General features: G+C 47.4%; 2 protein-coding genes and 1 long non-coding RNA gene across 4 annotated transcripts in view; all 3 read right to left on the bottom strand.

Annotated features, from left to right (window-relative positions):
- LOC144671623 (uncharacterized) overlaps nt 1–14,567 on the bottom strand; it is a 1,108,978-nt gene that overhangs the window by 111,710 nt on the left and 982,701 nt on the right. The window lies entirely within an intron of this gene.
- Nucleotides 1–14,567, bottom strand: part of LOC144671592 (uncharacterized) — a 30,293-nt gene that overhangs the window by 6,556 nt on the left and 9,170 nt on the right. Inside the window, exon 1 of one of the 2 annotated variants that reach the window (XM_078533596.1) lies at nt 5,126–5,986. The exons of the other annotated variant lie outside the window; for it this stretch is intronic. The gene's annotated coding sequence lies outside the window, so the exon portion shown is untranslated. Of the gene's footprint in view, nt 1–5,125; nt 5,987–14,567 lie in introns of those variants that run through there. 2 annotated transcript variants of the gene reach the window in all.
- The window catches only part of LOC144671578 (uncharacterized), a 66,867-nt gene continuing 64,546 nt past the window's right edge, over nt 12,247–14,567 (bottom strand). The window contains exon 15 of the mRNA XM_078533538.1: nt 12,247–12,420. The gene's annotated coding sequence lies outside the window, so the exon portion shown is untranslated. The remainder of the gene's footprint in view (nt 12,421–14,567) is intronic.

Below are 14,567 nucleotides of genomic sequence, written 5' to 3'. Positions count from 1 at the left end.
CAATCCCATTGGATCCAAACTCCTTCCCAATCGCTCCCATTGTATACAATCCCAATAGATCCAAACTGCTTCCCAATCACTTCCATTGTATACAATCCCAATGGATCCAAACTCCTTCTCAATCACTCACATTGTGCACAATCCCATTGGATCCAAACTGCTTCCCAATCACTCCCATTGTACACAATCCCATTGGATCCAAACTCCTTCCCAATCACTCCCATTGTACACAATCCCATTGGATCCAAACTCCTTCCCAATCACTCCCGTTGTACACAATCCCAATAGATCCAAACTCCTTTTCAATAACTCCCATTGTATACAATCCCAATAGATCCAAACTCCTTCCCAATCACTTCCATTGGGCACAATCCCATTGGATCCAAACTCCTTCCCAATCGTTCCCATTGTATACAATCCCAATCGATCCAAACACCTTCTCAATAACTCCCATTGTATACAATCCCAATAGATCCAAACTCCTTCTCAATAACTCCCATTGTATACTATCCCAATAGATCCAAACTCCTTCTCAATAAATCCCATTGTATACCATCCCAAAAGATCCAAACTCCTTCCCAATCACTTCCATTGGGCACAATCCCATTGGATCCAAACTCCTTCCCAATCGCTCCCATTGTATACAATCCCAATAGATCCAAACTGCTTCCCAATCACTTCCATTGTATACAATCCCAATGGATCCAAACTCCTTCCCAATCACTCCCATTGAAAATAATCGCAATGGATCCAAATCCCTTCTCAATCACTCCCATTGTGCACAATCCAAATAGATCCAAACTCCTTCCCAATCACTCCCATTGTACACAATCCCATTGGATCCAAACTCCTTCCCAATCACTCCCATTGTACACAATCCCATTGGATCCAAACTCCTTCCCAATCACTCCCACTGTACACAATCCCATTGGATCCAAACTCCTTCCCAATCACTCCCATTGTACACAATCCCATTGGATCCAAACTCCTTCCCAATCACTCCCGTTGTACACAATCCCAATAGATCCAAACTCCTTCTCAATAACTCCCATTGTATACAATCCCAATAGACCCAAACTCCTTCCCAATCACTTCCATTGGGCACAATCCCATTGGATCCAAACTCCTTCCAATCGCTCCCATTGTATACAATCCCAATAGATCCAAACTCCTTCTCAATAACTCCCATTGTATACAATCCCAATAGATCCAAACTCCTTCCCAATCACATCTATTCGGCACAATCCCAATAGATCCAAACTCCTTCCCAATCACTTCCATTGTATACAATCCCAATGGATTCAAACTCCTTCCCAATCACTCCCATTGAACATAATCGCAATGGATCCAAACCCCTTCTCAATCACTCCCATTGTGCACAATCCTATTGGATCCAAACTCCTTCCCAATCACTCCCATTGAAATGAATCCCAATGGATCCAAACTCCTTCTCAATCACTCACATTGTGCACAATCCCATTGGATCCAAACTGCTTCCCAATCACTCCCATTGTACACAATCCCATTGGATCCAAACTCCTTCCCAATCACTCCCATTGTACACAATCCCATTGGATCCAAACTCCTTCCCAATCACTCCCACTGTACACAATCCTAATAGATCCAAACTCCTTCCCAATCACTCCCATTGTACACAATCCCATTGGATCCAAACTCCTTCCCAATCACTCCCGTTGTACACAATCCCAATAGATCCGAACTCCTTTTCAATAACTCCCATTGTATACAATCCCAATAGATCCAAACTCCTTCCCAATCACTTCCATTGGGCACAATCCCATTGGATCCAAACTCCTTCCCAATCGTTCCCATTGTATACAATCCCAATCGATCCAAACACCTTCTCAATAACTCCCATTGTATACAATCCCAATAGATCCAAACTCCTTCTCAATAACTCCCATTGTATACTATCCCAATAGATCCAAACTCCTTCTCAATAAATCCCATTGTATACCATCCCAAAAGATCCAAACTCCTTCCCAATCACTTCCATTGGGCACAATCCCATTGGATCCAAACTCCTTCCCAATCGCTCCCATTGTATACAATCCCAATAGATCCAAACTGCTTCCCAATCACTTCCATTGTATACAATCCCAATGGATCCAAACTCCTTCCCAATCACTCCCATTGAAAATAATCGCAATGGATCCAAATCCCTTCTCAATCACTCCCATTGTGCACAATCCAAATAGATCCAAACTCCTTCCCAATCACTCCCATTGTACACAATCCCATTGGATCCAAACTCCTTCCCAATCACTCCCACTGTACACAATCCCATTGGATCCAAACACCTTCCCAATCACTCCCATTGTATACAATCCCAATGGATTCAAACTCCTTCCCAATCGTTCCCATTGTATACAATCCCAATCGATCCAAACACCACCTCAATAACTCCCATTGTATACAATCCCAATAGATCCGAACTCCTTCTCAATAACTCCCATTGTATACAATCCCAATAGATCCAAACTCCTTCTCAATAACTCCCATTGTATACTATCCCAATAGATCCAAACTCCTTCTCAATAAATCCCATTGTATACAATCCCAAAAGATCCAAACTCCTTCCCAATCACTTCCATTGGGCACAATCCCATTGGATCCAAACTCCTTCCCAATCGCTCCCATTGTACACAATCCCATTGGATCCAAACTCCTTCCCAATCACTCCCATTGTATGCAATACTAATAGATCCAAACTCCTTCCCAATCACTCCCATTGTACACAATCCCATTGGATCCAAACTCCTTCTCAATCACTCCCATTGTACACAATCCCATTGGATACAAACTCCTTCCCAATCACTCCCATTGTATGCAATACTAATAGATCCAAACTCCTTCCCAATCACTCCCATTGTACACAATCCCATTGGATCCAAACTCCTTCCCAATCACTCCCATTGTACACAATCCCATTGGATCCAAACTCCTTCCCAATCACTCCCACTGTACACAATCCCATTGGATCCAAACTCCTTCCCAATCACTCCCATTGTACACAATCCCATTGGATCCAAACTCCTTCCCAATCACTCCCACTGTACACAATCCCATTGGATCCAAACATGCAGCTCCCACTCCCCACAAAGGAATTTCACCAACATTTTCATAAACTCAGTGCTCCTTTAATTATTATGTTTTCTGAACCATGGACTGGAAATATCCTTGCTAAATTGCTGGTGAATAAACACTGGGTCCTGGGGCACCACAACCTTCTCAAGTAGGGATGGGCAATAAATGTTGGTGTTGCCAATGATGCTCACATCCAATGAATGAATAAAAATTATGCGTAAACACTGTTTGTTCCCTCAGCTGTAGCGCTGAGGATTACAGCTCAGTGTTTCTCTCACCTGTCTCTCCTCCGCCCTTCCTGCAGCTCAATGTTCCAGTCCCACAGACCCTCTCTTTATATGAGGGAACCTTATCAGTTGATAAGGAGCAGGCCTGTTCGAGCGGTGTTAATGGACTTTCCCTGACCCTGAGAAAATGTGAAACTTCCAACAACTCTGTCACTGTGAGCAGAGAGGTGTTCCCACAAGTCAGCTTCCAACTCCACTGAGAGGGCAAATTCCAATCATAACAGCCCATACATCCACCACTCTTCATTTTGTCACTTGCCAACATCTAAGCCTATTTCATTATCAAACATCATGTCTCAGTTTCAGTTTTTATTCTTTTCCTGGGATGTGGGCTTCACTGGCTGGGCCAGTATTTATTGCCCATCTCTAATTGCCCATGAGAAGGTGGTGGTGAGCTGCCTTCTTGAGCCGTTGCAGTCCCTGTGGTGTAGGTACACCCACAGTGCTGTTAGGGAGGGAGTGCCAGGATTTTAACCCAGCGACAGTGAAGGAACGGTGATATATTTCCAAGTCAGGATGGTGAGTGACTTGGAGGGGAACTTCCAGGTGGTGGTGTTCCCAACTATCTGCTGCCCTTGTCCTTCTAGATGGTAGAGGTCTGGGGTTTGGAAGGTGCTGTCGAAGGAGCCTTGGTGAATTCCTGCAGTGCATCTTGTAGATGGTACACACTGCTGCTACTGGGCGTCAGTGGTGGAGGGAGTGAATGTTTGTGGATGGGGTGCCAATCAAGCGGCTGCTGTGTCCTGGATGGTGTTAAGCTTCTTGAGTGTTGCGGGAGCTGCACTCATCCAGGCAAATGGGGAGTTAAATAGCTTTTTACTGAAATTGTGATATTTAATTATTAACACAAAGAATGATTTCATTTTTAGCACCTTTTACAACCACAGAACATCCCAAATTATTTTACAGCCAATAGCGCACTTTTTGAAGTGGAGTCACAGGTGTAACATAAGAAACACGGCAGCCAATTTGAGCAGAACAAGATCCCTCAAACAGCAATGAGATAATGACCATATGTTTTAGTGATGCTGTTTGAGAGATGCTTATTGGCCAGAATACCCAGAAACCTCCCTGCTCTTTGCAACATGTAATTCAGGTTATTTATGTCCACCTGAGAACTTAAGCTGAAAGACAACATTCCGACAGTGCAGCACTCCCTCAGTACTGACCCTCCGACAGTGCAGCACTCCCTCAGTACTGACTCTCCGACAGTGCAGCACTCCCTCAGTACTGACCCTCCAACAGTGCAGCACTCCCTCAGTACTGACTCTCCGACTGTGCAGCACTCCCTCAGTACTGACCCTCCGACAGTGCAGCACTCCCTCAGTACTGACTCTCCGACAGTGCAGCACTCCCTCAGTACTGACCCTCCGAAAGTGCAGCACTCCCTCAGTACTGACTCTCCGACAGTGCAGCACTCCCTCAGTACTGACCCTCTGACAGTGCAGTACTCCCTCAGTACTGACCCTCTGACAGTGCAGCACAGCCTCAGTACTGACCCTCTGACAGTGCAGTACTCCCTCAGTACTGACCCTCTGACAGTGCAGTACTCCCTCAGTACTGACGGTCCGACAGTGCAGCTCTCCCTCAGCAGTGACCCTCCGACAGTGCAGCACTCCCTCAGTACTGACCCTCCGACAGTCCAGCATTCCCTCAGCACTGACCCTTTGACAGTGCTGCACTCCCTCAGTACTGACCCTCCGACAGTGCGGCACTCCCTCAGTACTGACCCTCCGACAGTGCGGCACTCCCTCAGTACTGAACCTCCGACAGTGCAGCGCTCCCTCAGTACTGACCCTCCGACAGTGCAGCACTCCCTCAGTACTGACGCTCTGACAGTGCAGCACTCCCTCAGTACTGACCCTCTGACAGTGCAACACTCCCTCAGTACTGACCCTCCGACAGTGCAGCACTCCCTCAGTACTGACCCTCCGACAGTTCAGCACTCCCTCAGTACTGCACTGGGATTGTGAGACTCGACTTTTTACTCTGGTCTCCGGTGTGGAACCTGAACCCATGATGTTCTGATACAGAAGTTGTCATGTGCATTGAGTGTTAATGCACTAACATTGATTGTCAGTGAAGAGAGTGGAAAATGTGCTGAGTGCCCTCTGTGGGCTCTGCCAGACTTGTAGGTATTAGTGGAGGCAGCATTGCCAATATCAGAGGGGAGAGTATGTCTGGCAAATCTCGGTAGTTTCCATCGCCTCCTGTTCTGGCAACAATTTGGAGAATGCTGGTAACTAGAGTCAAATGAAGAAAATGGAATTCCAGTGTTCCAACAGTATAGGTGCACTTCCTCAAATACTCCCAGGATGAGCCCAAATGATTCACTCTCTGGTGGCCTCCATGAGTGAGAGTGTTTTCTATCTGCTTCCCCTGAGAGTGATTGGTATTACTGGGCAGCATGTGTATATTGGAGTGAGCCGTATTTATAATTATCCCCTGTGGTTGCAAGAGAGTTTTTCTCATTTTATTTCATCCATTGGAATCAGCAAGATGGATGCAACTGAAATTGATCAAATCCTTTGTCATTGATCAACTGCTAAAAAAAATTCCAGGGCATTTGTTAAAATGGTTGAGCTGTGTACGATTAATAACTGAGGAGTTTCATCAAAATCGATTGAGTGGTTCATTTTTTTAAATTCATTCATAGCATATGGGTGTCGCTGGCTGGGCCAGCATTTATTGCCCACCCCTAATTGCCCTTGAGAAGGTGGTGGTGAGCTGCCTTCTTGAACCGCTGCAGTCCCTGTGGTGTAGGTATACCCACAGTGCTGTTAGGAAGGGAGTTCCAGGATTTTGACCCAGCGACAGTGAAGGAACGGCGATATATTTCCAAGTCAGGATGGGGTGTGGCTTGGAGGGGAACTTCCAGGTGGTGGTGTTCCCATGTGTCTGCTGCCCTTATTCTTCTAGATGGGCGTCGTCGTGGGTTTGGAAGGTGCTGTCTAAGGAGCCTTGGTGAATTCCTGCATCTTGTAGATGGCATACACTGCTGCTACTGTGCGTCGGTGGTGGAGGGAGTGAATGTTTGTGGATGGGGTGCCAATCAAGCGGGGCTGCTTAGTCCTGGATGGTGTGAAGCTTCTTGAGTGTTGTGGGAGCTGCACTCATCCAGGCAAGTGGGGAGTATTCCATCACACTCCTGACTTGTGCCTTGTAGATGGTGGACAGGCTTTGGGGAGTCAGGAGGTGAGTTACTCGCTACAGAATTCCCAGCCTCTGACCTGCTCTTGTAGTCACAGTATTTATATGGCTAGTCCAGTTCAGTTTCTGGTCAATGTTAACCCCCAGAATGTGGATAATGGGGGATTCAATGATGGTAATGCCATTGAACGTCAAGGGGCGATGGTTGGATTCTCTCTTGTTGGAGATGGTCATTGCCTGACACTTGTGTGGCACGAATGTTACTTGCCACTTGTCAGCCAAGCCTCGATGTTGTCCAGGTCTTGCTGCATTTGGACATGGACTGCTTCAGTATCTGACGAGTCGCGAATGGTGCTGAACATTGTGCAATCATCAGCGAATATCCCCACTTCTGACCTTATGATGGAAGGAAGGTCATTGATGAAGCAGCTGAAGATGGTTGGATCTAGGACAGTACCCTGAGGAACTCCTGCAGTGATGTCCTGGAGCTGAGATGATTGACCTCCAACAACCACAGCCATCTTCCTTTGTGCTAGGTATGACTCCAAGCAGTGGAGAGTTTTCCCCCTGATTCCCATTGACTCCAGTTTTGCTAGGGCTCCTTGATGCCACACTCGGTCAAATGCTACCTTGATGTCAAGGGCAGTCACTCTCACCTCACCTCGGGAGTTCAGTTCTTTTGTCCATGTTTGGACCAAGGCTGTAATGAGGTCAGGAACTGAGTGGCCCTGGCAGAACCCAAACTGGGCATCAGGGAGCAGATTATTGCTAAGCAAGTGCCGCTTGATGGCACTGTTGGTGACCCCTTCCATTACTTTTCTGATGATCGAGAGTAGACTGATGGGGCAATAATTAACCGGGTTGGATTTCTCCTGCTTTTTGTGTACAGGACATACCTGGGCAATTTTCTACATAGCTGGGTAGATGCCAGTGTTGTAGCTGTGCTGGAACAGCTTGGCTAGAGGCGCGGGAAGTTCTGGAGCACAAGTCTTTAGTACTATAGCTAGAATATTGTCAGGGCCCATAGCCTTTGCAGTATCCAGTGCCTTCAGCCGTTTCTTGATATCACGTGGAGTGAATCGAATTGGCTGAAGACTGGCATCTGTGATGCTGGGGACCTCCGGAGGAGGCCGAGATGGATCATCCACTCAGCATTTCTGGCTGAAGATTGTTGTAAATGCTTCAGCCTTATCTTTTGCACTGATGTGCTGGGCTCCTCCATCATTGAGGATGGGGATATTTGTGCAGCCTCCTCCTCCAGTGAGTTATTTAATTGTCCACCACCATTCACGACTGGATGTGGCAGGACTCCAGAGCTTAGATCTGATCTGTTGGTTGTGGGATTGCTTAGCCCTGTCTATCTCCTGTTTCGTCTGCTGTTTGACATGCAAGCAGTCCTGTGTTATAGTTTCACCAGGTTGACACCTCATTTTTAGGTATGTCTGGTGCTGTTCCTGGCATGCCCTCCTGCACTCTTCATTGAACCAGGGTTGATTCCCAGGCTTGATGGTAATGGTAGAGTGGGGGATATGCCGGGCCATGAGGTTACAAATTGTTTTTGAGTACAATTCTGCTGCTGCTGATGGCCCACAGCACCTCATGGATGCCCAGTCCTGAGTTGCTAGATCTGTTTGAAATCTATCCCATTTAACACAGTGATAGTGTCACACAACACGATGGAGGGTATCCTCAATGTGAAGGCGGGACTTTGTCTCCACAATGACTGTGTGGTGGTCACTCCTACCAATACTGTCATGGACAGATGCATCTGCAGCAGGCAGGTTGGTGAGGATGAGGTCAAGTATGTATTTCCCTCTTGTTGGTTCCCTCACCACCTGCTGCAAACCCAGTCTAGCAGCTATGTCCTTTAGGACTCGGCCAGCTCGGTCAGTAGTGGTGTTACCGAGCCACTCTTGGTGATGGACATTGAAGTCCCCACCCAGAGTACATTCTATGCCCTTGCCGCCCTCAGTGCTTCCTCCAAGTGGTGTTCAACATGGAGGAGCACTGATTCATCAGCTGAGGGTGGGCGGTACGTGGTAATCAGCAGGAGGTTTCCTTGCCCATGTTTGACCTGATGCCATGAGACTTCATGGGGTCCAGAGTCGATGTTGAGGACTCCCAGGGCAACTCCCTCCCAACTGTATACCACTGAGTCACCACCTCCCCAGTGATGCTGACGCTGTCATTGACAACCTTTCATTCAAATAATCAGAGGCAGCTAGTCTCTGGGGTCTCTGGTGAAACTGATCAGATTTGGAATGTTCGTCTTCTCTCTAGCATGAACCATTAATTGAGTTACTGAGGGAGTGCTGCACTGTCAGAGGGTCAGTACTGAGGGAGCGCTGCACTGTCGGAGGGTCAGTACTGAGGGAGTGCTGCGCTGTCAGAGGGTCAGTACTGAAGGAGCGCCGCACTGTCAGAGGGTCAGTACTGAGGGAGTGCCGCACTGTCAGAGGGTCAGTACTGAGGGAGTGCTGCACTGTCAGAGGGTCAGTACTGAGGGAGTGCTGCACTGTCAGAGGGTCAGTACTGAGGGAGCGCTGCACTGTCGGAGGGTCAGTACTGAGGGAGTGCTGCGCTGTCAGAGGGTCAGTACTGAAGGAGCGCCGCACTGTCAGAGGGTCAGTACTGAGGGAGTGCCGCACTGTCAAAGGGTCATTACTGAGGGAGTGCCGCACTGTTGGAGGGTCAGTACTGAGGGAGTGCCGCACTGTCAGAGGGTCAGTGCTGAGGGAGTGCCGCACTGTCAGAGGGTCAGTACTGAGGGAGTGCTGCACTGTCAGAGGGTCAGTGCTGAGGGAGTGCTGCACTGTCAGAGGGTCAGTGCTGAGGGAGTGTTGCACTGTCAGAGGGTCAGTATTGAGGGAGTGCTGCACTGTCAAAGGGTCAGTACTGAGGGAGTGCTGCACTGTCAGAGGGTCAGTACTGAGGGAGTGCTGCACTGTCAGAGGGTCAGTACTGAGGGAGTGCTGCACTGTCAAAGGGTCAGTACTGAGGGAGCGCCGCACTGTCGGAGGGTCAGTGCTGAGGGAGCGCCGCACTGTCAGAGGTGCTGAATTTTGGATGAAAGATTAAACTATGGCCTTGTGTGATGTGCAGGTGAACGTAGATCCTATGATAGTGTCGGTGAGGAAGAGAGAGCGTGTGCTGTCCTGGTCAGCATTCTGCTTTCCATCAATAAATTAATTAATCATTGATTTCTGCACTTACCTATGGGATCTTACTGTGTGCAAATTAGCTGTCATGTTTCCTTGGCAACAACTGTGACCACATTTCAAAAGTCATTGATTGGTTGTGGAGTGTTTTGGAGGATTCGTAAGGGCTAGAAGGCTGGGAACAGATGAAGCCTGTGGAGAACATAAATAAAGTAGGAAGACACTTAAGCAAGGAGTCAGGAGGGCTAAAAGGGGTCATGAAAAGTCACTGGCAACCAGGATTAAGGAAAATCCCAAGGCCTTTTATACATATGTAAAAAACCAGAGGGTAGCCAGGGAAAGGGTAAGCCCACTCAGGGACAGAGGTGGGAAGCTGTGTGTGGAGCCAGAAGAAATGGGAGAGATACTAAATGAGTACTTCTCATCAGTATTAACCAAAGAGAAGGACTTAGCGGTCGATTTGTCTAGGGAAAAGTGTGTAGATAGCCTGGATCATGTTGAGATCAAAAAAGAGGTGTTAGGCGTCTTGAAGAATATTAAGGTGGATAAGTCCTCAGGGCCAGATGGGATCTACCCCAGAGTGCTGAGGGTGGCAAGGGAGGAGATTGCTGGGGCCTTGACAGAAATCTTTGTATCCTCACTGACTATGGGTGAGGTCCCAGAGGACTGGAGAATGGCCAATGTTGTTCCATTGTTTAAGAAGGGTAGCAGGGATAATCCAGGAAATTACAGGCCGGTGAGCCTTACGTCAGTGGTGGGGAAATTATTGGAGAAGATTCTTCGTGACAGGATTTACTACCATTTGGAAGCAAATGGGTGTATTAGTGAGAGGCAGCATGGTTTTGTGAAGGGGAGGTCGTGTCTCACTAACTTGATCGAGTTTTTCGAGGAAGTGACAAAGATGATCGACGATGGAAGGGCAGTGGATGTTATCTACATGGATTTCAGTAAGGTCTTTGACAAGGTCCCTCATGGCAGACTGGTATAGAAGGTAAAGTCGCACGGGATCAGAGGTGAGCTGGCAAGATGGATACAGAATTGGCTTGGTCATAGAAGACAGAGGGTAGCAGTGGAAGGGTGCTTTTCTGAATGGAGAGCTGTGACTAGTGGTGTTCCGCAGGGATCAGTGCTGGGACCTTTGCTGTTTGTAGTATACATAAATGATTTGGAGGAAAATGTAACTGGGCTAATTAGTAAGTTTGCAGACGACACTAAGGTTGGAGGAGTTGCAGATAGTGAAGAGGATTGTCAAAGGATACAATGGGATATAGATCGGTTGGAGACTTGGGCGGAGAAATGGAAGATGGAGTTTAATCTGGACAAATGCGAGGTAATGCAGTTTGGAAGGTTTAATACAGGCAGAAATTATACAGTAAATGGCAGAACCCTTAAGTGCATCGACGGGCAGAGGGATCTGGGTGTACAGGTCCACAGGTCACTGAAAGTGGCAACGCAGGTGGATAAGGTAGTCAGGAAGGCATATGTCATGCTTGCCTTCATTGGCAGGGCTATTGAGTATAAAAGCTGGGAAGTCATGCTGCAGCTGTATAGAACCTTGGTTAGGCCACACTTGGAATATTGCGTGCAATTCTGGTCGCCACATTACCAGAAGGATATGGAGGCGTTGGAGAGGGTGCAGAGGAGGTTTACCAGGATGCTGCCTGGTCTGGAGGTTATTAGCTTTGAGGAGAGGTTGGAGAAACTCGGATTGTTCTCACTAGAGCGACGGAGATTGAGGGACGACATGATAGAAGTTTACAAAATTATGAGTGGCATGGACAGAGTAGATAGTCAGAAGCTTTTTCCCAGGGTGGAAGAGACAATTACTAGGGGACATAGATTTAAGGTGAGATGAGAAAACTTTAGAGGAGATGTGCGGGGCAAGTTTTTTACGCAGAGGGTAGTGAGTGTCTGGAATTCGCTGCCAGAGGAGGTGGTGGAAGCAGGTACGATAGTGGTGTTTAAGAGGCAGTTTGACAAATATGTGAATAGGATGGGAATAGAGGGATACGGACCCCGAAAGTGCAAAATGTTTTAGTTGACGGGCAATATGGTCGGCGCAGGTTTGGAGGGCCGAAGGGCCTGTTCCTGTGCTGTACTTTTCTTTGTTCTTTGTTCTTTGTTCTATATTAGAAACGGTTAGATAAACGATTGTTCTCACTCAGGCTTCTCTGCTTTAATTTTGAGGGCCTGGAGGTTTAGGAAGTTTGAGACGCCTGGAAACTAATTTCCTGATAATAGTCATTTATCCTTTAAAGAAATAGCCTGAGAAGCTTAAACATCCCTGCACCCAGATTCTCAGTATCTCACACTGTGACCACCACTGTCCGAGATGTTTTACTGAGACTACCACATGGAATCCCAGATACTCTCCTGACTGAGTTTTGTTTTTGGATTGATATTGCTTGTTGAAACTGATTCACCAATCGGCACCTCCAGGCTATCTCCATCGTTTCCCAGAGCCATTCAGGATAGAGCCGATAGGGCATTGGGCACCCACATCTCCAGAAAGCCCTTCCAGAGCCACAACACTTCATCCATATAGATTCGGAATTGGAAACCATGCTTTACTGAATTCTGTCAGTTTAGTTAAGAAGTAATGGAAACAAGGCTATGGGCCAAGTGCTGGTAAATGGGATTAGGTAGGTAGGTCAGGTGTTTCTCACGTGTCGGTGCAGACTCGATGGGCTGAAGGGCCTCTTCTGCACTGTGTGATTCTGTGAATAGACAAAGGTAATATAGTAGGTGTCAGATATTCAGACTGGAGCAAGGTAGAGAGCGGTGTTCCAGAATAATCAGTGCTGGGGCCACTGTTATCCAATCAGTGAAATACATTTACAGGAAAATAACACCTTGCATGTCCCAGGAAGGAAAAATACTTCATTGTGAAGCTCATCTAGGATGTGCTAGTCTGTGCCAGGGGTCAGATTATGGAACCAATCAGATCCTGTGCAATGGCTTCACTCCCTCTCTCTCTCCCTGTTTCTTTACAATGTTTGGTTTTTCTGGGCTACAGGTGATTGGCTGTTTAAAGGGGAGGGTCTTCATGAAAAGAAAATTTGGCAAATCTTTTTCTGTGTCTACAGATGTAGAACAGGAACAAATGTAAAAATCAATGTACAATGTGGCACCACCTCAAATAACAACACAGAATCACACACACACACACACAGACACAGAATCACACACACACACACACACAGACACGTAGAATCACACCACACACACACACACACAGAATCACACCACACACAGAATCACACCACACACACACACACACACACACACAGAATCACACCACACACACACACACACACACACACACAGAATCACACCACACACATACACACACACAGAATCACACACACACACACAATCACATACACACGTAGAATCACACCACACACACACACACACACAGAATCACACCACACACACACACACACACACACAGAATCACACCCCACACACACACACACACACAGAATCACACCACACACACACACACACATAGAATCACACCCCACACACAGACACAGAATCACACCCCCCCCCCACACACACACACACACAGAATCACACCACACACACACAGAATCACACCACACAGACACACACACACACACAGAATCACACCACACACACACACACACAGAATCACACCACACAGACACACACACACACAGAATCACACCACACACAGAATCACACCACACAGACACACACACACACACAGAATCACACCACACACACACACACACACACACAGAATCACACCACACACACACACACACACAGAATCACACCACACACACACACACAGAATCACACCACACACACACACACAGAATCACACCACACACACACACACAGAATCACACCACACAGACACACACACACACAGAATCACACCACACACACACACACAGAATCACACCACACACACACACACAGAATCACACCACACAGACACACACACACACAGAATCACACCACACACACACACACACACAGAATCACACCACACACACACACACACACAGAATCACACCGCACACACACACACACACACAGAATCACACCACACACGCACACACACACACACACAGAATCACACCACACACACACAGAATCACACCACACACACACACACAGAATTACACCACACACACACACACACACACACAGAATCACACCACACACACACACACACACAGAATCACACCACACACACACACACACACACAATCACACCACACACACACACACACACACACACAGAATCACACACACAGAATCACACACAAAATCACACCACACACACACACAGAATCACACCACACACACACACAGAATCACACCACACACACACACACACACACACACACAGAATCACACCACACACACACACACACACAGAATCACACCACACACAGAATCACACCACACACACACACACACACACACACAGAATCACACCACACACACACACACACACACAGAATCACACCACACACACACACACACACACAGAATCACACACACACACACAATCACATACACACGTAGAATCACACCACACACACACACACACACAGAATCACACCACACACACACACACACACACAGAATCACACCCCACACACACACACACACACACACACACACAGAATCACACCACACACACACACACACACATAGAATCACACCCCACACATAGACACAGAATCACAACCCCCCCCCCCCCCCCCACACACACACACAGAATCACACCACACACACACAGAATCACACCACACACACACACACACACACAGAATCACACCACACAGACACACACACACACACAGAATCACACCACACA

Source organism: Cetorhinus maximus, chromosome 2, assembly GCF_964194155.1.
Source record: "Cetorhinus maximus chromosome 2, sCetMax3.hap1.1, whole genome shotgun sequence".
Classification (NCBI taxonomy): domain Eukaryota; kingdom Metazoa; phylum Chordata; class Chondrichthyes; order Lamniformes; family Cetorhinidae; genus Cetorhinus; species Cetorhinus maximus.
Note: the sequence above shows the minus strand (reverse complement) of the source record. Positions and strands in the feature narration are given on the sequence as shown.